Raw genomic sequence first — 20,525 nt, 5'->3', positions numbered from 1 at the left:
CTGCTGTGGGGTGCAGGAGTGACTTGCAACCAATGTGATGCCACAGCAAGTTGAATAACAGAAACTGTATGCAGTTTCAACTGTTGGTAATTATTATTATTCTTGAATTGATTTAATTTTGCTTCAGGAAGCGATTAATAGCATTCAAAATACAATTACTTCATGTAAATCTTTTGTTAATAATTGTTACAAGTAATGTACGTATTTACATTGAAAAGTCACATGGATCTGCGATCCTCAGAAAAAAATAAGAAGCCAAATGAAGCTTAAATGTCCTCTTTTAAAAAGTGCTAACAATGACAGAAAACGTTAGAATGTTGAAAGAAAATAATTGTGTTAAAGAAATGTGCAAAGAGCATTAGATGAATATTTAACTGCCCATTTTCACATTCTTACTTCAAATTAGTTTAGAAATAAAGTCCAGGAAGGAATCCAGAAGGTAAAGTCACACTCAGTTTGTGCTTTGTTCCTCTCTGAGTCTGTGTGTTTTCTTAAATTGTGCGTTTACTGTAAGCTTTATACTGGTAGAAGAAAGTCTATGACAAAAGTTCATCAAACACTTTTTATTCTAATTTGCTAATTTCAATTAAGAAGACTCCACTTTCAAAAGTTTTCTTATGTTGAAAAGGTACTACAGCCAGTTATCGATTTCTACGTAAATACATATCAAGCATGTGTACAAAATTTTTGTTCTGTTTGTTCACAAAATTTGTTTTCTGATGGCACTTTTGTGATACTTCACCCATATTTCCAGCAACCTGCTCATTATACATCTGTTCCCTAAGCTTAAACTGGCACATTACTTCTCTGAAGTTTCTTATAATGAGAAAAGAGAATCATAGATCACTACGTACTTTAAAGACATAGTCTATAGGCAAGATTTCGATCTAAACTGTTTTTTATTTACCAGTTTCAACAGCTAAGTTTGTCACTTTCAGATCATTAAAAACTTGTTCGGGTCTACGTCATGTTCCATTGTGCATTCATCACTCATGTGATATTCACATTTGAGTGGAGATCGGATGGCACATTCCACACAGGCTTGACAAAAAGTTCATTGCAGATAGATTTACCACAAGTAAAAACATACACAACTAAAATGTACCTTGTGGAACTTGTCTACACAGCACTCTTTGGCTGCTAATCAGTTGTTAAAAACCATAATGTTTAGCAAAAGTGCACATTTATGCCATTGCTTACATTTATGTAAAGAGTGAAGGACATGTTGGAACCTTTTGACTCGAAATTCATAGATCTGTTTAGCATCTCTGGCTGCTTGTGGTAAGCATGTCACAACTAGTTCACTTGGTCTCTGCCACATACCACTCACAGAACACGTCTTTCTCCACAAACGCACTTTAGAAAAATGAAAGAATAAAAATGTGTTAGCTTCATATTAGCTCGAGCTGCTCAAAATAATTAGCAGTACCCTAAGGGTGTCTAGTTCTAGAGTACATCATTTACTGGTGTCATGCTGCTCGTGACTAGTACTCAAGTGAAAATTTTCAATGTTAGATATACACATCATCTGCTATGTATTTACAATCAGATAGGAATACAGAGAAAATTTTATCACTGTGTGGCATACAAGCCCAATCCATTTTTTAAATTGGTTTCTCACGTTCTTTCATGTCAGTCTTAGGAAGAGTTCAGTGCATTTCTCATCCTTCAGAAGGACTGGAAACTGAATTTTCTATGCCTCTAAATCTGTCCAAGGCCGTTTCTCTGTCCAAGGCAGTTTTACATTGTCAGGGACCACATTAGTCCTTCCTTTCAACTCTTCCAAATTAAGTGGCAATGGAAGCAGGAATGTGGTGATCATTGGCTTAACCCCATAAGCAGAAATCAAATTAAGCTAAGAGAGGTGACCCTGGGGGCCACTGGAGAAGAGGGTCACGATGGGAACCATATGCATTTCGACACTGAGGCAGTTCGGCATCGAGATAGCCATAAATGTCTGAAAGAAAGTAAGGTGGAGCATTGTCTTGTTGCAAAATGAACTCTTCTTTCTGTACTTCAGGGCATAAGCCACAGCTGCAGTGTGTGTAGGTACACGAAATCACAGTTTTCTCCAGGAAGAAGAGTAGTCTGTAAACTTTTGAAGAGGACATGGCTCAAAAGACGTTAATGTTAGGTGAACTACGAAATTCTTCTATAATGTCGTTTGGATGATTCATCTTTTGAGACACACAAAACGTGGCTTCATCACTGAAAACCAACATTGTCAAAAACTGTCTTCCACTCGTAGTCGCTTGAAATCGTCGCTTGTAGGTGGTATGGTTTTAAGCCTGTATTACATGATGTACCTAATATGTAATACTAAGCCTATGCAGCAGAGTCCGGGTTCGATTCCCGGCGGGGTCAGGGATTTTCTCTGCCTCGTGATGGCTGGGTGTTGTGTGCTGTCCTTAGGTTAGTTAGGTTTAAGTAGTTCTAAGTTCTAGGGGACTGATGACCATTGATGTTAAGTCCCATAGTGCTCAGAGCCATTTGAACCATTTGTTCCAGCAGAGCCCCAAGCGTACGTGCTTGGAACTGCACATTGGTTAACGTCACTTAATTACATGATGCAGATAGAATAGTCCTAGTGTAAGTCCAGGCACTCAAACTAGATGGTAATTATGTGCAAATCTTGAGGTGGGCTGTCTGATTTCTTGTAAAGGTGTTCATTCAAATTAAAAATGTCTGAGAACTCGAAGTTTCTATTTATTAAGTAATTGTTTGCATTTCTTGTTATTATTATTTATTAAGTAATTGTTGTTCTCTTATGTAACTGTCATGGAACTGTATTATTTCTGTTCTGAATTATGGGCTGAACTGTTTGTTTTGAGTTATGACATATGGCATCATAAGAATATGTTTGTCTGAACTGCACTGTTACAGCATTATGCACATGGAGGATGCAATTGTTTTTCGAACTACTGGACAGGCAGTGTTTATCACTCTTAGGATTAGTGAAGTATAATGAAGAGCACAAGCCAGATATTGTTAGGTTCAAACCAGGCTGGGAAAAAGGGAGGAAGGTGATGGCATGTATTCCCTATTGATGAAGGAACTGACGCACATCTGCAGGAATTCTGGAACTTCGTGAGAATGGGGTGGCTTATTTCGACAAGCGGCTGTCGATGAAGGAAGTAATTCACTCAACTCATACAGTAATGTTAGACACACTTTCATCGAGACAGAAGTAAGACTTAAACCAGTAAATCATTTTTAACTCATTTTGTAATCAAGCACTCTCACCTACTCTTGGCAGTTTCTCCTTCCTGGCATGTTGAAATATACCAAAAGATGAAATCAAATCAAACGTGACCTTTCAGCAATTATGGCACTACATATAGAAATCTAAAGTACAGATATAATGTTATACACTTAATTACTCAGAACTAGACGTTTGCCGACGACTTTAATATGATACAGTGGTTTGTGATGACCATACAGACACGATTCTTCACCAAACACATGATTTATACCGCTAAATGCTTGTTTATTTCTTTCTGTCTGTAGGATACGAAACAATCAGTACTAAGACTGATTTCCTGTAACAATTTGTCTAAAAGAAAGTTTGTTGGCAAAATATCGCTTTTGTTTAATTATTACGTTTATGAAAATTTAATCACTGAAAACTGTGGTAAATTTACACTATGGAAACCTGAAGTTTAAGTGCGGTTAAAATAAGTGGCGACTCTCGACACTTCACTACACAGCGAGTGGAGGGAAGTGCAGTTTACGAGTGTGTTCTGGGCGGGTGAGCAGGTGACCACAGTGTAATGCCAGTACAGACCTACTCGGTGCAGAACCAGTCAGGCTAGCTTAACCGCCGCTGAAGCCGGCCAATCTGCGATCTTTCTGAAACGATTTTAAAGAAACTATTCGGTAGTAAATGCTCATTCTCGCGCATCTTATAGCTTAATTCGCCAGCTTCATGATTGACCATCTAGCATTTCGTTAATGGTTATATTTATTGTGATATTTCGCTAGCAGGAAAGCTATTCAAGAAATTCTTAGTTTGCAGTGAAAAATAGGTACCGCTATGAATCTGTGTTTGGTTCATGTCAGATTACATGTTGCTGTGTATTAAATGTAGATAATCTATTGAAACATTCTTTAAACTTGGAAGTATATCGCTGTCTGTTTCCAATCTCGAGATAATAGAATGTATGTAAAGCGCTCCATCACGAACTCGTCTGTCAGTGAAAAACTAGAACGACATATTCAAAATTTCCTCGAACGTCATTAATGGTCTGAGATATCGAAACAAGATTTTGGCAAATGATAGCGACTCCAGGCTTTTTGAATGAAATACTGTAGTTATTGAGAACCATAGATGTCTTGTGAAATGATAACTGCTGTAGGTTTTGTAACAGTACATGTAAAGTATTTACAAGTTTATTTCTATACTGAGACTCGGCTGTTTCACAAACTATTGACCTGGCTTGCACTTAGTTGTTAGTTTAATAATCCAATTGTTCATTATTATGCTGCAATTTCAACTGTATTAGTCCGTAACAGGGTTTGTTTGCTTGCAAAAGCTGAGATAGAATATTTAATTTTTTTCATCTTTTGCATACAGTTGAGAGCATGTAGAATCCAAAACCCTCAGGACAATTTTTGTGGTCAGAAAACCACAAAATTTGGGTACTTTTCACCTATTACTCGGTCACAATGCATCCTACTCAGAATTTCACTACTAGCAAAATGAAGGAGCATTAAATTTTGCATCGAATTATTACGTAAATGCCAATATCGGTGTAGCCATCTGGCTGCAGTAAGTTGTCAAAGTTCGTTCATTTTTATCAACTTGTTAAAAAATCGTCTTCAACTCCTGTAACTCAAAAATGCCTACTCCAAATGGAAAACATAATCAAAGTTGTAGAACATGAAATTTCATGTTACGAAAGCATATAGTTTTCCAGTTTTAGGCACTATAAATTCTTCATACTATTGAAACCAAAGGTGTCTATTTTTCTTTTTACAAGCAAAGTTATTCAATAAAATGAATTTCCAGTGGGAAGACGGCTCTCTAATGAGCATATATATGTTTCTATGTACATCTTTTCATGTTTCTTCATTCGTGTGTATTTTTATTCATTTTTATGCATGGCTTTATTGGTGATAGCGGATCGCTAAAATGAAAACCAAGTACATAGTAATGGCCAGTATAAGTTTACATACGAGTAATACACAAGTATGTACAAATTGCAACGTAACCTTCCAGTACTGGTGGTTGTATAAGTCCACCTAAGTAGGTAGATTACCATCGCTTTGACATGTCCTACCGCTCCTGCAAGCTACCGTCTGCAGTAAATGGTTTCTTAAATTCGTGTTGTCCACGAAATTACTGGCCCCTGCGAGTTATTGCTGGGTATTAATAATTTCTAGCGGAAGGTTTTAACGAACCGGTAGAAATTTGAACGCAACGGATAACGCGTTTTTTGAACCACTACAGAAGGCACCTATACAGGGATTAATAGGCATTATATAGCTTTTATTTGCTTTCATGACCCAGAATTCGAATGTGGTAATGACTGCCACCTATTCTTTATGATGGAAGGAGTAAATAATCAGTCGAGGGTATAGATTAATTGATATTTATTCAGTACCGATGGTATTTCAACAACTAGTCGTGTTTCTCTTGCAATGTACATCATCATAACCGGTCTCAAGCTAACATGGTTCAGTTTCGCCACGTAATTATGGAATGGGACAGAGGAGCGCAGACCTGCCTACAATGTAATTCTATACAACCTCACAATTATACCTATACCCTCGGTTATTACATTCAGTTACTATACATTACTCAGAACAAGTTCCACAAAAACAATACAAGCAAAACTAGGTCAGGGTGGAAGAGTGTTTCGCAAATCTTTATCAAATCAGTGGGCATTAAAATCCGATACTTTTCCCAGTAGCACGTGTATTTTACTTAACGCACAACATCGCCAACAAATCAACTCGTTATTGGGGTGCACAAGAAACATCACTTCAATGCTGTTCAACCCACATGGCCAAGTTTCAGTAGCCAACAGAAACCCAGAAAAATATGGACCCACACGATTATTCCTATTTTACACTCGCTCACTATCGTATGATTATTCATCGTGTACAATATATTCTCAGACCGAAACTATAATTTATCACTGTGGCGGTTGCTCCAACCGACCACGTGGTGCGAAAGCAAGTTCACAAAGAAAACATATGGAAAATAAATAAAAATCCCCAAAATATTACTGTAAATGGAAGAGCAGATTAAAATACATTGAATGAGTGAATTTCCGTTAAGCACAGAGCAATAACGTGACCATGAGCTTAAGGTACATGAAACTACAATTTATCACTGCGGCGGTTGCTCCAACCGACCACGTGCTGCGAAAGCAAGTTCACAAAGAAAACATATGGAAAATAAATAAAAATCCCCAAAATATTACTGTAAATGGAGGAGCTGATTAAAATACATTGAATGAGTGAATTTCCGTTAAGCACAGAGCAATAACGTGACAGTGAGCTTAAGGCACATGGTGCGTTGCCTGAACAAGGCATTAACGCAAGGTCTACTGAAATTCGAGTGAATTAAGAAAATCCATTCCCTTATGGGGTTCAGTGGTAATTTCGCACCTGATTTCAACATCTGGACTTCATTACAGAGCAGATTTCGGACAATATAATACCTGTGTTAACATTACCAAGACGTGAGCTGCGTCTCCATGTCTGTCCAGCACCACGACCCAGGAACAAGTGCTCTTCCAACCGAATTCGCCTAACCGTTCCGCTTACAAACGTGGTGGGGGTGGTGCACCAACCTGACAGAGCCAATACGCGCGCCTGCGTGTCATCTTTGCCCTGACCTGCAAACTTGGTCTCTGCTAAACTTGTTCACGCTTTGGATGGTTGGTACTACCCTACCCCAGAACGACCATTCATGCAGTGTTACAATCTGTGCCTAAAGCTTTCTGCTAGTTCACCCACTCACTCATTTATACCATCCAGGCCGCACAAGGGAAAGGAAAATGGGAAACGTGGTACACAACAGAAAAATTTCAATAAATAACCCTGTTTAGTCCATTCTCTCCTTTTGGACACCAGCTGAGGTATTACCTGCAAGAGAAGAAACTCTTGCTAATAATTTCTGCATGCTAGCAATTTAATAAAACATTGGAACGGTACAACAAGTTCCGTTTCAACATTATAGTGTTGGAATTTGAATTTGGCGCAATTTTCTAGTGGAGGTAGTCCTGTAATAATAAAAAATAATAATAATAAGTGATAATAAATGATAATGAATGGTAATAAATGACAGTGAATGATAATGAATGTTAATAAATGATAATGAATAATAATGAATTGTAGTAAACAAAAGTAAGGTTTTGCAGCCATTATCGTGTTGGAATTTGAATTTGGAGGGAATTTTCTAGTGGAGGCAGGTCAATAATAATAAATAATAATAAATGACAATAAATGATAATAAATGACAATGAATGATAATAAATGATAATGAATGATAATCAATAATAATGAATAATAATAAAGACAAGTACGGTTTTGCGTGCATTTTCCTGTTGGAATTTGAATTTGGGGCCTATTTTTTCTGGGGGCTTAGGTTAGTGGACGTAGCACAATTGGTCTAGTTAAATGACAATAAATGATTATGAATGTTAATAAATAATAATCAATAATAATAATAAAGACAAGTACGGTTTTGCATGCATTATCCTGTTGGAATTCAAACTTGCCGACATTTTTTCTTCTGTAGGCTTAGGTTAGTGGACATAGCACAATTGGTCTATTTTACCGCCAAAATTCAAATTTCCCGCCATTTTTTGCTGGAGGTTAGGTTAGTGGACAAAGCACAATTGGCCTATTTTCCCACCAAAATCCGCCATCTTGGGTGACGTCATGGGCTGTTACGAAGTCTACATGCCTCCATCTTGGATGACATCAGCGCCGCCATCTTGAATAAATTTGGCAACAATGGAGAGTGGACTGCAACGAACCTTGCCCTAGTAGTAACGATGATGATGATGATGATGAGGTTCCACATAAGGGGATGTACAAAAGTATTATCCACGTGCGTTAAAGCGTTGGCAGCTGCTTTATTGAGCGACCGAAATTACGCACTTTGTGGTTAGAAGAGTAAGGCGATCGCTGGTGTAAGAACAAAACTTTAGGCGTTTAGGGATGGCCAGAATACATCTGATCGAGTAAGGACCCATCCGTACCGCTGTGCCCAGAGTCACGGGACGCCGTGTCGCCGGCCACTGCTGGCGTGCGGCAGCCTCTGCCGCCGAGTCGGTGGGTGGCTGCGGTCGTAGCTTCCGGTTTCCTGAACGGTTTCTCACACACCGCGTGGACTCGAAGAATACAGACGTGGAATATTAATAACGTTTGTTTCATTTACAGACTTTTAACAACTTCCATACAAAAAAATCGCAGGCATTACTTTACAGCACGCCCCTGTAGATGAATCTGAGTCAGAGAGACAAAAATACGGAGACATGAAGTCCTCTTGCTATCCTCTTACATACCTACGGCACAAGAATAATACTATACGGAAACAAACACACGTCATCTATTTCTCCTGGCCAGAGTCTAACTTTATGACATATATTTACAGTTTTAACTACACTGCCTCACGTCTCAACGTAGGTCAACTACAAGAATTTAATAAGGTACCCGCTGAAAGTTTCCATGTTCATACTAAGGCACCAGTGTGGACAATAAAACAAACACAAAGTGTAAATGATCCACAAAACTAGCAAAGTGAAAATTTTTATAAACTTGTTAGGCACGCATGAATTTTTTTATATTGGTGTTACTTTTACACCCTTGGTCTCTGAACGACATTTACCCTGGTTGAATCGAACTTTGCAGTAATGTCATAATAATTTTTTTGAGAGTAGGACAACAGTGGAATCTTACGGAGGTGGAGCATACGGCACAAGAGGGGTGTCCAAAACTCAAAAATACATCAGTCTATGCGTTCGAAGCCGCCTTATTAACCCCCACAGCACCAAGGCACCCTGATTACGAGCGTTCTCTAAACAAATGAACTAGTCGCTGGTGGAAGATTATTCGACGCAAGGTTTCCGAGTCCACGAATCGCTGCAAAACCTCCGACTGAGGAGAGGCACATAAACACTCCTGTACGTTCGGCTGGCATCTGCGATGTCACCAGCCACCATATGCGTACGAGAGCCTCTGCCACTGAGTGAGGCGTTGGCTGTGGTCGCGGCAGGTTAGAAATTAGCCAGCGGTGGACGACTCGGAACTGCTACGTGTCAGATCGATGTCTGTGGTGCAGCAAAAATATAATTTCAGTATCTTCCAAATAAATAAAAATTAAGTGCAATATTTTCAGTTAAATGCAATAAATACGAGAGTTGGAACTTAAATTGAGGCAACTATTTATTCACAACCGATACAAAAGAGTTACATGCTTTCACCTGTTACTGTCCTTCAAAATAGTCACCAGCCTTGTGTAGAACCCGTTGCCAGCAATGTGCAAGGCGTAGCAGAGCCTGTTCTCTTGATGGTACAAATGGAGCGGACTGAAGATATGATGATTCTCGTGTTCGACTGTGACGGTGTTATCCTAACGCAATACGTTTCTCCTCGGCAGACCGTCAATGCACGGCATTACTGTTCGTTTTTGGAGCATCACCTGCGACCAGCTTTGCGAAAGAAGCGGCGACACTTTCTGCGCAACCCACACATAATTTTGCACGACAATGCGCGGGCGCATACAATGCAAGCTGTGGCTGCTCTGTTCGGTCTATGAGACTGGGATGTACTGTACCATCTACCGTACTCCCCAGACTTAAGTCCTTGTGACTTTGATTTGATTCCGAAGATGAAGGAACCACTTCATGACATTCGCTTCAGAACTGTTCCAGAGATTCGACGGGCAGTAGACCGCTCCAATCGCATCATCAACAGAAGAGGCTCTGCTGACGGTATACTACGCCTTCCACATCGCTGGCAACGGGTTCTACACAACGCTGGTGACTACTTTGGAGGACAATAACAGGTGCAAACATGTAACTCTTTTGTATCGGTTGTGAATAAGCAGTTGCCACTATTAAGTTCCAACCCTCGTAATATCTCACCCATTGCAGTAGTCATACATCTTCACACCGCATCAAATAACTTTTTCCACATTAACCAACATTTTTGGAAGCAAGAGGGAACGTGACAATGTGGGCATTTCTTAACGCGGTTGAGCGTCTCTGTGCGAGCAAATATCGATTGTGGAACCGGATGTCTTTCATCGGTAACCGCATTTCCAGAATCGATATAACAGTGTCAACATGAACAACAAGTAGTTGTTTTGTGAGATAGATTTATGGAATCCGCCTTTGATGACCCGTCGTAGGACACACTAAACAAATCGTACTGTGGGTCATTCACAGAAACGATTTCTGGATTACATACACTTAGGTACATGAGTGTCTTCCTGAGAAGTTAAGGATTCAAATGGTAACAAATAATTCTAGGATAAGAGACGTGTTTGGCTCTTACTGGGACATGGTTTTGAAATAATTGCAGATACCTCTATCTGTTACGGCTTTGTGCTATCGACTACCAAACGCGATTGAGGATCGATATTATACTTGACAAGAGGTTATAATAATGATAACTTTTCTTGTTTCGCAATGTCAACAAGACGAGTTTGGGTCTGTTGCTACATACGACAGGACTGTTGAAGAGATCACCGCACCATTTCCGTACAGGAAATTTAAATGTCACAGCATTTCAAAAAAATGGCTCTGAACACTATGGGACTTAACATCTGAGGTCATCAGTCCCCTAGAACTTAGAACTACTTAAACATAACTAACCGAAGGACATCACACACATCCATGCTCGAGGCAGGATTCGAACCTGCGACCGTAACAGTCGCGGGGTTCCGGACTGAAGCGCCTAGAACCGCACGGCCATCATGGCCGGCTGTCACAGCAGTGTAAACATGTCGTCTACAGGGTTCGCGTGATCCTTTTGCTGAATCAGAAGACAGAGCGACTGATAATTGTATAGTTGGCAGCTGTAACCAGGAGAGTTGAAACCGATCGGGCCGCGCGGCATTAGGCGAGCGGTCTCAGGTTAAGTAGTGTGCAAGCTGAGGTTCTGATGACCTTAGCAGTTAAGTCCGATAAGTTTTCACACACATCTGAACATTTTTTAACAAAACCGATCGGAAACATTTCCGCCGTTTGCTTTTTCAAGATGTAACGGGCCTACATTAAAACAAAAATGAGACACACTGGAAAGTAAAATTTAAAAAAAAGTTTTTCCATAAACGCACGGAACTTTCAGAGTAGTTATTGTATTACTTTAAGGAGCAGAATGTCAGGGCAGACACACTCGATTACAGGGGTAGCATATGCGCCAGTGCAGGATCGTTAATAATGAATGAGTCGCGAGTGTCGATGTTATGACGTCATCATAGTGTATCAGCAAGAGACGTCCCCCGAGACCAGAATATACGAAACGGAACTGAAGCGAAGGGAACAGTTAATCCTGAGAGGCACGCCATATTTCCAACATTTTCCGTCGTTTTCTACTTGGCTTATCTAAGTATAATATTTCAAACTAGTGTTTTAGGAGAAAATATTTACATTACTGTTATCAACGCAAAACCGAGGGATACAGATATTTTTTTATATCATAAAGAGGCTTTACATTTTCTGTCATCTGAGGACCATATTTCGCAACAATAAATTCAACCTGGACAGCGGCTATTGTCTTAACGTCGGGTGACCATAGAGCAATTGGCAGAATTTATTTGGTATCCATGTGGGGAAACAGCGCCGCAGACATCGACACCGTACGTGGTAGCAAGGCACCACTGATAGGGTCCTGGAAAAAAAGGCGATGATCATTTTTGAAATTATCTTGATTTGTTACTCAAGTTTGGGGGCAAGAATACGGATAATGTCTGACGCAAGAAAGCCGTCGCCAACAACTCCGTTCCCGGTTGTAACGGAACTTTCGGCCTACAGCTGTTTTCGCGGCAATTTATAAACACCGCGTCATTTTAATTGCCGGTCTATTTGATGCTGACGAATCACAGAGCAGTGAACTGGAAAGAAACGTGATGGTGATGCGATGGAGGCCATTTCTTAGCTATAGTTTATTGTCTTTTCTGTGGATTAAGGGAGGCAACACTATGCACTTTCCGTCTGTTCCCCTAAGCGATGAACATCTACATCTACATCTACATCCATACTCCGCAAGCCACCTGACGGTGTGTGGCGGAGGGTACCTTGAGTAACTCTATCGGTTCTTCCTTCTATTCCAGTCTCGTATTGTTCGTGGAAAGGAGGATTGTCGGTATGCCTCTGTGTGGGCTCTAATCTCTCTGATTTTAACCTCATGGTCTCTTCGCGAGATATACGTAGGAGGGAGCAATATACTGCTTGACTATTCGGTGAAGGTATGTTCTCGAAACTTGAACAAAAGCCCGTACTGAGCTACTGAGCGTCTCTCCTGCAGAGTCTTCCACTGGAGTTTATCTATCATCTCCGTAACACTTTCGCGATTACTAAAAGATCCTGTAATGAAGCGCGCTGCTCCCCGTTGGATCTTCTCTATTTCTTCTATCAACTCTGTCTGGTACGGATCCCGCACTGCTGAGCATTATTCAAGCAGCGGGCGAACAAGCGTACTGTAACGTACTTCCTTTGTTTTCGGATTGCATTTCCTTAGGATTCTTCCAATGAATCTCAGTCTGGCATCTGCTTTACCGACGATCAACTTTATATGTTCATTCCATTTTAAATCAGTCCTAATGCGTACTCCCAGATAACTTATGGCATCAACTGCTTCCAGTTGTTGACCTGCTATATTGTAGCTAAATGATAAGGGATCTTTCTTTCTATGTATTCGTAGCACATTACACTTGTCTACATTGAGATTCAATTGCCATTCCCTGCACCATGCGTCAATTCGTTGCAGATCCTCCTGCATTTCAGTACAATTTTCCATTGTTACAACCTCTCGATATACCTCAGCATCATCCGCAGAAAGCCTCAGTGAACTTCCGATGTCATCCACAAGGTCATCTATGTATATTGTGAATAGCAACGGTCCTACAACACTCCCCTGCGGCACACCTGATATCACTCTTACTTCGGAAGACTTCTTTCCATTGAGAATGACATGCTGCGTTCTGTTATCTAGGAACTCTTCAATACAATCACACAATTGGTCTGATAGTCCATATGCTGTTACTTTGTTCGTTAAACGACTGTGGGGAACTGTATCGAACGCCTTGCGGAAGTCAAGAAACACGGCATCTACCTGTGAACCCGTGTCTATGGCCCTCTGAGTCTCGTGGACGAATAGCGCGAGCTGGGTTTCACACGACCGTCTTTTTCGAAACCCATGCTGATTCCTACAGAGTAGATATCTTGTCTCCAGAAAAGTCATTATATTTGAACATAATACATGTTCCAAAATTCTACAACTGATCGACGTTAGAGATATAGTCTATAGTTCTGCACATCTGTTCGACGTCCCTTCTTGAAAACAGGGATGACCCGTGCTCTTTTCCAATCCTTTGGAACGCTACGCTCTTCTAGAGACCTACGGTACACCGCCGCAAGAAGGGGGCCAAGTTCCATCGCGTACTCTGTGTAAAATCGAACTGGTATCCCATCAGGTCCAGCGGCCTTTCCTCTTTTGAGCGATTTTAATTGTTTCTCTATCCCTCTGTCGTCTATTTCGATATCTACCATTTTGTCATCTGTGCGACAATCTAGAGAAGGAACTACAGTGCAATCTTCCTCTGCGAAACAGCTTTGGAAAAAGACATTTAGTATTTCGGCCTTTAGTTTGTCATCCTCTGTTTCAGTACCATTTTGGTCGCAAAGTGTGTGGACATTTTGTTTTGATCCACCTGCCGCTTTGAGATAAAACCAAAATTTCTTAGGATTTTCTGCCGAGTCAGTACCTAGAACTTTACTTTCAAATTCATTGAACGCCTCTCGCATAGCCCTCCTCACACTACATTTCGCTTCGCGTAATTTTGGTTTGTCCGCAAGGCTTTGGCTATGTTTATGTTTGCTATGAATTTCCCTTTGCTTCTGCGGCAGTTTTCTAACTCGGCTGTTGTACCACGGTGGCTCTATTCCATCTTACGATCTTGCTTGGCACATACTCATCTAACGCATATTGTACGATGGTTTTGAAATTTGTCCACTGATCCTCAACACTATCTGTACTTGAGAAAAAACTTTTCTGTTGAGCCGTCAGGTACTCTGAAATCTGCTTTTTGTCACTTTTGCTAAACAGGAAAATCTTCCTACCTTTTTTAATATTTCTATTTACGGCTGAAATCATCGATGCAGTAACCGCTTTATGATGAATGACAGTGAAACGCAGATCATTTGACGAGTTGGTGGAATCACTTCATCGCCTCGCAAGTAAGGGCGACACGGTTTGATAGCGTCTCTGGTTGGAAAGAGAGATTCAGCCGTGGGCAAAAGTCTGCGGCCATTACCAACTAGAGGCGCGCCCTTACTTCCCAGATACAGCAGTACACACAGCGAGAGCTGAATAACGTACACAAGAATAAATGTGACGAAGTTACTACAGTGATTCTATCATTTTTTTCCTGGTCTCAATGTATATCTACGGCACAACAGTAACGTAATTTCGATGACGCTGTGTTCTACGTGGAGGAAAGGTTAAACATAACCTGTCGCAACAAATGGGTGCTCAGTTCCTTGCGAACTTATAACAACGTAGCGTCATTTGTTACCAATACTGAGTAAACTGGAAGCTGCTAAATATCGCCTCCAGAACGGTATGAGGATAGTCTCGAAACCAGCAGCTGCAACATTCGATATTCACATCGAAGCATGGGTCTGAACCAAACAAAAGTAGAATGCGTCGTTCACAGAAATGTTCTGAGTACCGGAGAGCCTTTCCTACGTAAAGTCAGTCTACTAGAGAGAAATTAAAGACGCCACTAGTACACAGTACCTTTAGCTTAGCAACTTCGTTTGCCCTAATTGTGGATTGGTTTCCAAAAATTAGGTACATAGTCGATTCCCTCAAAATTCTAATACAGATTTCTGCTGTGGACTATTCAGACACGTCGGAGAGCGGACGCCAAATTTCGCACGAGAAGCTACTAGTGACAAATCGCTTCTCTGTCATTATCAAGGCAACTATGATACCAGTTTGATACTTGTCCGGAATGTGTAAAAAATCACAGCACTACTTCTTACAGGATGATGGAACTACAACGTTAATACTTTGGCAACAGAGGTTGTGGAATTTGATTGTGGGGTCAGAAAATAAAGCGACGGAAATTTGTGCGTTTTGTACTTGTAACTCGCTGTGTGCCAAACGATTGGTTAGTTGTACGCCACTGATGTTTTCTAAGAGTGTTTAAAGCTGTAGCAGAACAGAAAGGCACTCCCTTAAAAAGATAAACTAGATAACAGGACAAATATTTTGGAATACTGAACGTATCATCTTAAGTGCAAGAGTGTAAGGCCGAGCTCTGTCGATTGTAGGAGCTGCATTATGTGGCGTTGAATAGTAAGACGCGAGCGTCCATGTCACGACGACAGTGTTTGTGTGTCACGAAACGAGGCCTGCCGTGACGTGTATAGAATATAGGGGAATGACTGTAATTCTGTCGTTCTTCAAAATATGGAATTGTCGGGACAGTGTTTGAAACGTTTGCTGTTATTCCACCTTGCCAAATGAACAGGGATAATTATCGCACTAACATTGTGAGTCTTGGGAAAGTTAGGTTAACTGAATTACTACGTGTGTGATACTGGGCACGACGAGGGCTTCAGTTGTAAAAACAAGTGCTCGATTCCAGCTACAGATACTGTAACTGTCTAATCCATTTGGTTTCAAACAACTGCATACTTGCAGCGCTACAGGAACATAACTCAGATCTGACATAGAGATGACTTTACTCAACATGATGGGTAATATACGGAATATGTATACATAAACGGGACCAACCGTCACGATGAGAACAAGATAAATTTCAAGTATCACTTACAAGTATATCTGTATGAGCTGACGCACCACACTGTACTTTTTCAGGAATGAAGACAATAACATGTTCATGTTTCATTTTTGAATATTTCTTAAAAGGGGCAAAGTAAATGGAGTATGAGCCACCAATCAATTCACAAAGTCATGTATAACAAATGTTCAAACTGACCACCGTTTTCATACTGGCGTAGAGCCTTGGGTATTCATTTGCGACCTCTAGCTTCTGTACTGAGATTCCTTCAGTTGACGCTGTCCTTGTGCCCCTACACTTCTGGTCAAATTGTGTTTCCGCACCCTGCACTTGCCAGACGACGAAATGTTGGTCGAATTCTCAGGAGTCCAGTGCACTTAATCTCTGGCAGAAAGTGATGAAAACGGCAAAATGGCGGAACGCGTTGTTAGTGATACGTTATCACTTTTCTTCTTTTGACACAGAGTCGCCAGTAGTCATTTCGACAACACCCAGTCCCTGAGCGGAGGAAATCTCCGACCTAGCCGGGAACCGAACCCAGGCCGTTAGGTATGACATTTCGTCGCGCTGACCACTCAGCTACCGTGGGCGGACGGTCACAAAATGTTATTACAGAAGTAGGGCCATTATGAAATAATATGAATAAAACCCAACTGGTTCACTCGTATCTTAAGAACATACAGTGAAAGATGATGTGTCCATAGTAAATAAGAACGGGCATAACACGGGCTCTGACTGGGAGACGGTTATGTAAAGTGGCGGTGGAGGGGGGGGGGGGGGGATGAAAGGGCGGTGCTGGGACCGTTCCCGTTTCTTATATATGTAAATGATATATGTTTCTATATGACAGGTGATTATGAGATATTTCTGTTTACTGATGACACTAACTTCATAGAGAAGTTTGTTGAGTGCAACATAAGCAAAGTATAAAATGGTGCAGTTCAAGGCTTGTAGAAATAAAATTTATGCTAAATTACATTAAAACTAAAATTTTACAGTTTCTATCACTCAGTTTAATCAAAACTGTCGTTCTGATTTACACAGAATGGGCAAATGATTAGGGAATCTGAACACTCCAAATTCCTAAGAGATAAGTTGTGATGGAAAGCCCGTCTTCAAAAACGTGATGTTGCTGTATTTACTATTAGTACAGTATCTGCAGTAAGTGGTAGTCGAACGTGGAAATTAGTCTACTTTGTTTATTTTCATTCATTTATGCCATATGTTATTACTTTCTCTGGGCTAACTCCACCCGTTCCCAAACTGTATTTTTGGCTGAGAAATGGGAAGTTCGAGCAAAACGTGGTACACGATCGCGAACCTCTTGTCGACCCCTGGAATTCTGACACTGGCCTCTCAACAGGCATTTTCTTCAGTTCCGTTCTCTGTTAACAACACGAGCCTACTTCGGAGAAGCAGCAGCTTTCCGCTCGGTTAATGCCAGGCAGGAATCCAGTCTGCACTTGGCCCGCACCTCATTTACTGCTGTACTCCGGTGCATCCATTTTCGGTAAGCTGCCACGAAGAAAACAGCTCACTCCTTCTAGTGTGTCAGGGAGTTCCTGGATAAAAGAAAGAAAATTCGTGTGTTATATTGTTGATTATGCTAGTTTTTGTTCATCATCGTGTAGATGTTATCTGTTGTCAACGTTTCTGATGTTAATTTCATGCACTCTCTCGTTCCATGACCAAGGAGATTTGCTCGTAGACTTGGTCCTAATGAGCAAGACATGTAAAATAAAAATAAATAAATAAACTACTTTCCAGAATGAAATTTTTACTTTGAGCAGAGCGAGCGTTGATGTGAAATTCCTGGCAGATGAAAACTGTGTGCTGGACCGAGAATCGAACTCGGCACCTTTCCCGTTTGCGGGTGAGTGGTCTACCAGCTGAACTACCCAAGTAGGACTCACGCCCCGCCCTCACAGCCGTACTTCCACCAGTACCTCGGCTCCTACCTTCCTTAACTTCACAGAAGCTCTCCTGCGAAACGTGCAAGACCGGCACTCCTGGAAGAAAGAAATTTGCGGAAGCGTTGCTTGGCTTCAGCCTGGAGCTACGCCGTGTCTCCGTAGTGTCCTTTCTTTCAGGACTGCCGGTCTTGCATGTTTCGCAGGAGAGGTTCTGTGATCTTCGGAAAGTATTAGACGAGGCAGGAAGTAAGGCTGTGCGGCCGTTGTTTTCGGCGAAATTGCCCATATATGCCTCCTGTAATTACACAGCGGTAATTGTCCTAATAGCCGGCCGGGGTGGCCGAGCGGCTCTAGGCGCTACAGTCTGGAACCGCGCGACCGCTACGGTCGCAGGTTCGAATCCTGCCTCGGGCATGGATGTGTGTGATGTCCTTAGGTTAGTTAGGTTTAAGTAGTTCTAAGTTCTAGGGGACTGATGACCTCAGATGTTAAGTCCCATAGTGCTCAGAGCCATTTGAACCATTTGAACCAATTGTCCTCACACACTCTTAGAGTAAACAACAGCAATCGCGACGTGATGCAGTTTTCAACAATACAGGAGCCTCTTCGACGTCCCGTGTCGTGTCTTAGCAACAGTCTGAGACGAGTCGAATGGCGAGCAACACGAATGGTCCTGTCCGCGCTCAGCAAAACCTTAAAAAACCGTGAAATGCTGTAGCGGCACGGGCAACGATAGCCGTCTCTGGTAAGTCTTGAACCAGCATCTGTTTTCCGCCAGTCCTTGGCAGCCAAAACACAGGCGTTAAATCGTTGCACCATTCTGCGAACGCATAACATTAATTCTCACATCACGTATGTTGAGTGAATACTGTCTTCGACGCAGCAGTTATATTCGAGGTAATTTAGTTTTGCAAAACAGACGTCCGGACTGTTTATTACGGTTCGTCTAAAGCAGTTTGTGTTGGAGAACCGTTAACTTCATACATCTTGTAATTAGAGTAAGCTCGGAATTACTACAAATTATACATGGTGCTACGAAGATGCCCATGCGAAGTGCTTGCTGTATTCGCTCGCGTAGACAACGTGACATGTTCAGCACATCACCGTGCTGCCGTGAAACACACATTTTCCACGGCAATATCGTAAGAAGTAACGTATTTTAAACACTTTCTAACTTATTTTAAATGAATTTCGGGCATTAAGTTCTATGTTGAAACAAATCTAGTGTCCGTTTCTACCTGTCAGCTTTGACCAATGACATCCCGAGTGAAGTTTCCGATGTTCAAGTGGCTTGTTATTAAATTTTATCTGTGGTTGTCTTTGTGTCTGACGTAAACTACGCTGTTTATTACAAACATATCTAAATTTTCCAGATTGTGGTTAGTCAAGAACCTAAGTGCACAGCGTAAGTTGCTGCGTGTCAATGAAGTAGCAATCGTATTTATAATCGTATTCTCGTAAATATATATGGCTATTTTTTCCTAATACGGCATGATTTACCAAGGCGGGGTTGGACAGGAACTTAAAGAGTGTAACTGAAATTGCTGCGTGTGAGGCGACCCTCAGTTGCGTCTATAAACTTGCTTCCCACAAATATTTGGCCGTTTTTCTCCGAATGTGCCACGATTGCCGAGGGTGAGGTGTGGCAGCAACCAAAGACGACAGTTACATAGGTCAATTCTAGTTCTCCATCCCTCGGTTCGTTATTTTTCGTGGTTTTTCAAAAGTGTTTGTTGTTTCTTCTAGGATTTTTTACTTATTTATTGTCTGATATAAGCTAGGTTAAGTGTAGTAGTCGATTCCAAAGTTAGTAATGGTTTTCGTGCTTCCAAGAGCATAGCAAGCGATACGAAAAAGTTAAACCCTTGACGAAATAATTAACAGCCAATAAAAATCATGAATAATAATAGAACGTGGAATCAACAAATGGAGTGATACCATACATGGCAATACTCAAAGAATGGACAGTACACACAGCTACACCAACAATAGTAGTACCGAAAGCAACACCAAAACAGATGTTGTTGTGGTCTACAGTCCAGAGACTGGTATCGTATAACAAACCATTGCACACTCCGGCTATGCACACTTTTAGAATTTTCAAGTTGGTGTCGCTCTAATTATTGACTCTACGTTCCTTTATTACGTCATTTTCAGGAGGCGTGAGTCCCTATTTCTTTTAGGACTTACCTGTACTCCGTCAATTCTCTCTGGTAAGGATCCCACACTGAGCAACACTATTCTAAAAGACGGCGGACAAGCGTAGTGTAGGCAGTCTCTTTAGTAGATCTGTTACATTTTGTGTCCTGCCAATAAAACGCAGTCTTCGGTTAGCCTTCCCCACAACATTTTGTGTGTACTCCTTCCAATTTAAGTTGTTTGTAATTGTAATTCCTAGGTATTTTGTAGAATTTACGGCCCTTGGAATCGACTGATCTATCGTGTAACCGAAGTTTAACGGTTTTCCTTTAGCACTCATGTGGATGACGTCACACTTTTCGTTATTCAGGGTCAACTGCCAATTTTCGCACCATACAGTCATACACCACGATCACTTCCCACGGCACTGTTAATGTTTCAGGCTGCCCTATATTGCACTTCTTGTTCTTCAACCGTTC

The sequence above is a fragment of the Schistocerca cancellata genome, chromosome 11 (assembly GCF_023864275.1).
Source record: "Schistocerca cancellata isolate TAMUIC-IGC-003103 chromosome 11, iqSchCanc2.1, whole genome shotgun sequence".
Taxonomy (NCBI): domain Eukaryota; kingdom Metazoa; phylum Arthropoda; class Insecta; order Orthoptera; family Acrididae; genus Schistocerca; species Schistocerca cancellata.
Note: the sequence above shows the minus strand (reverse complement) of the source record.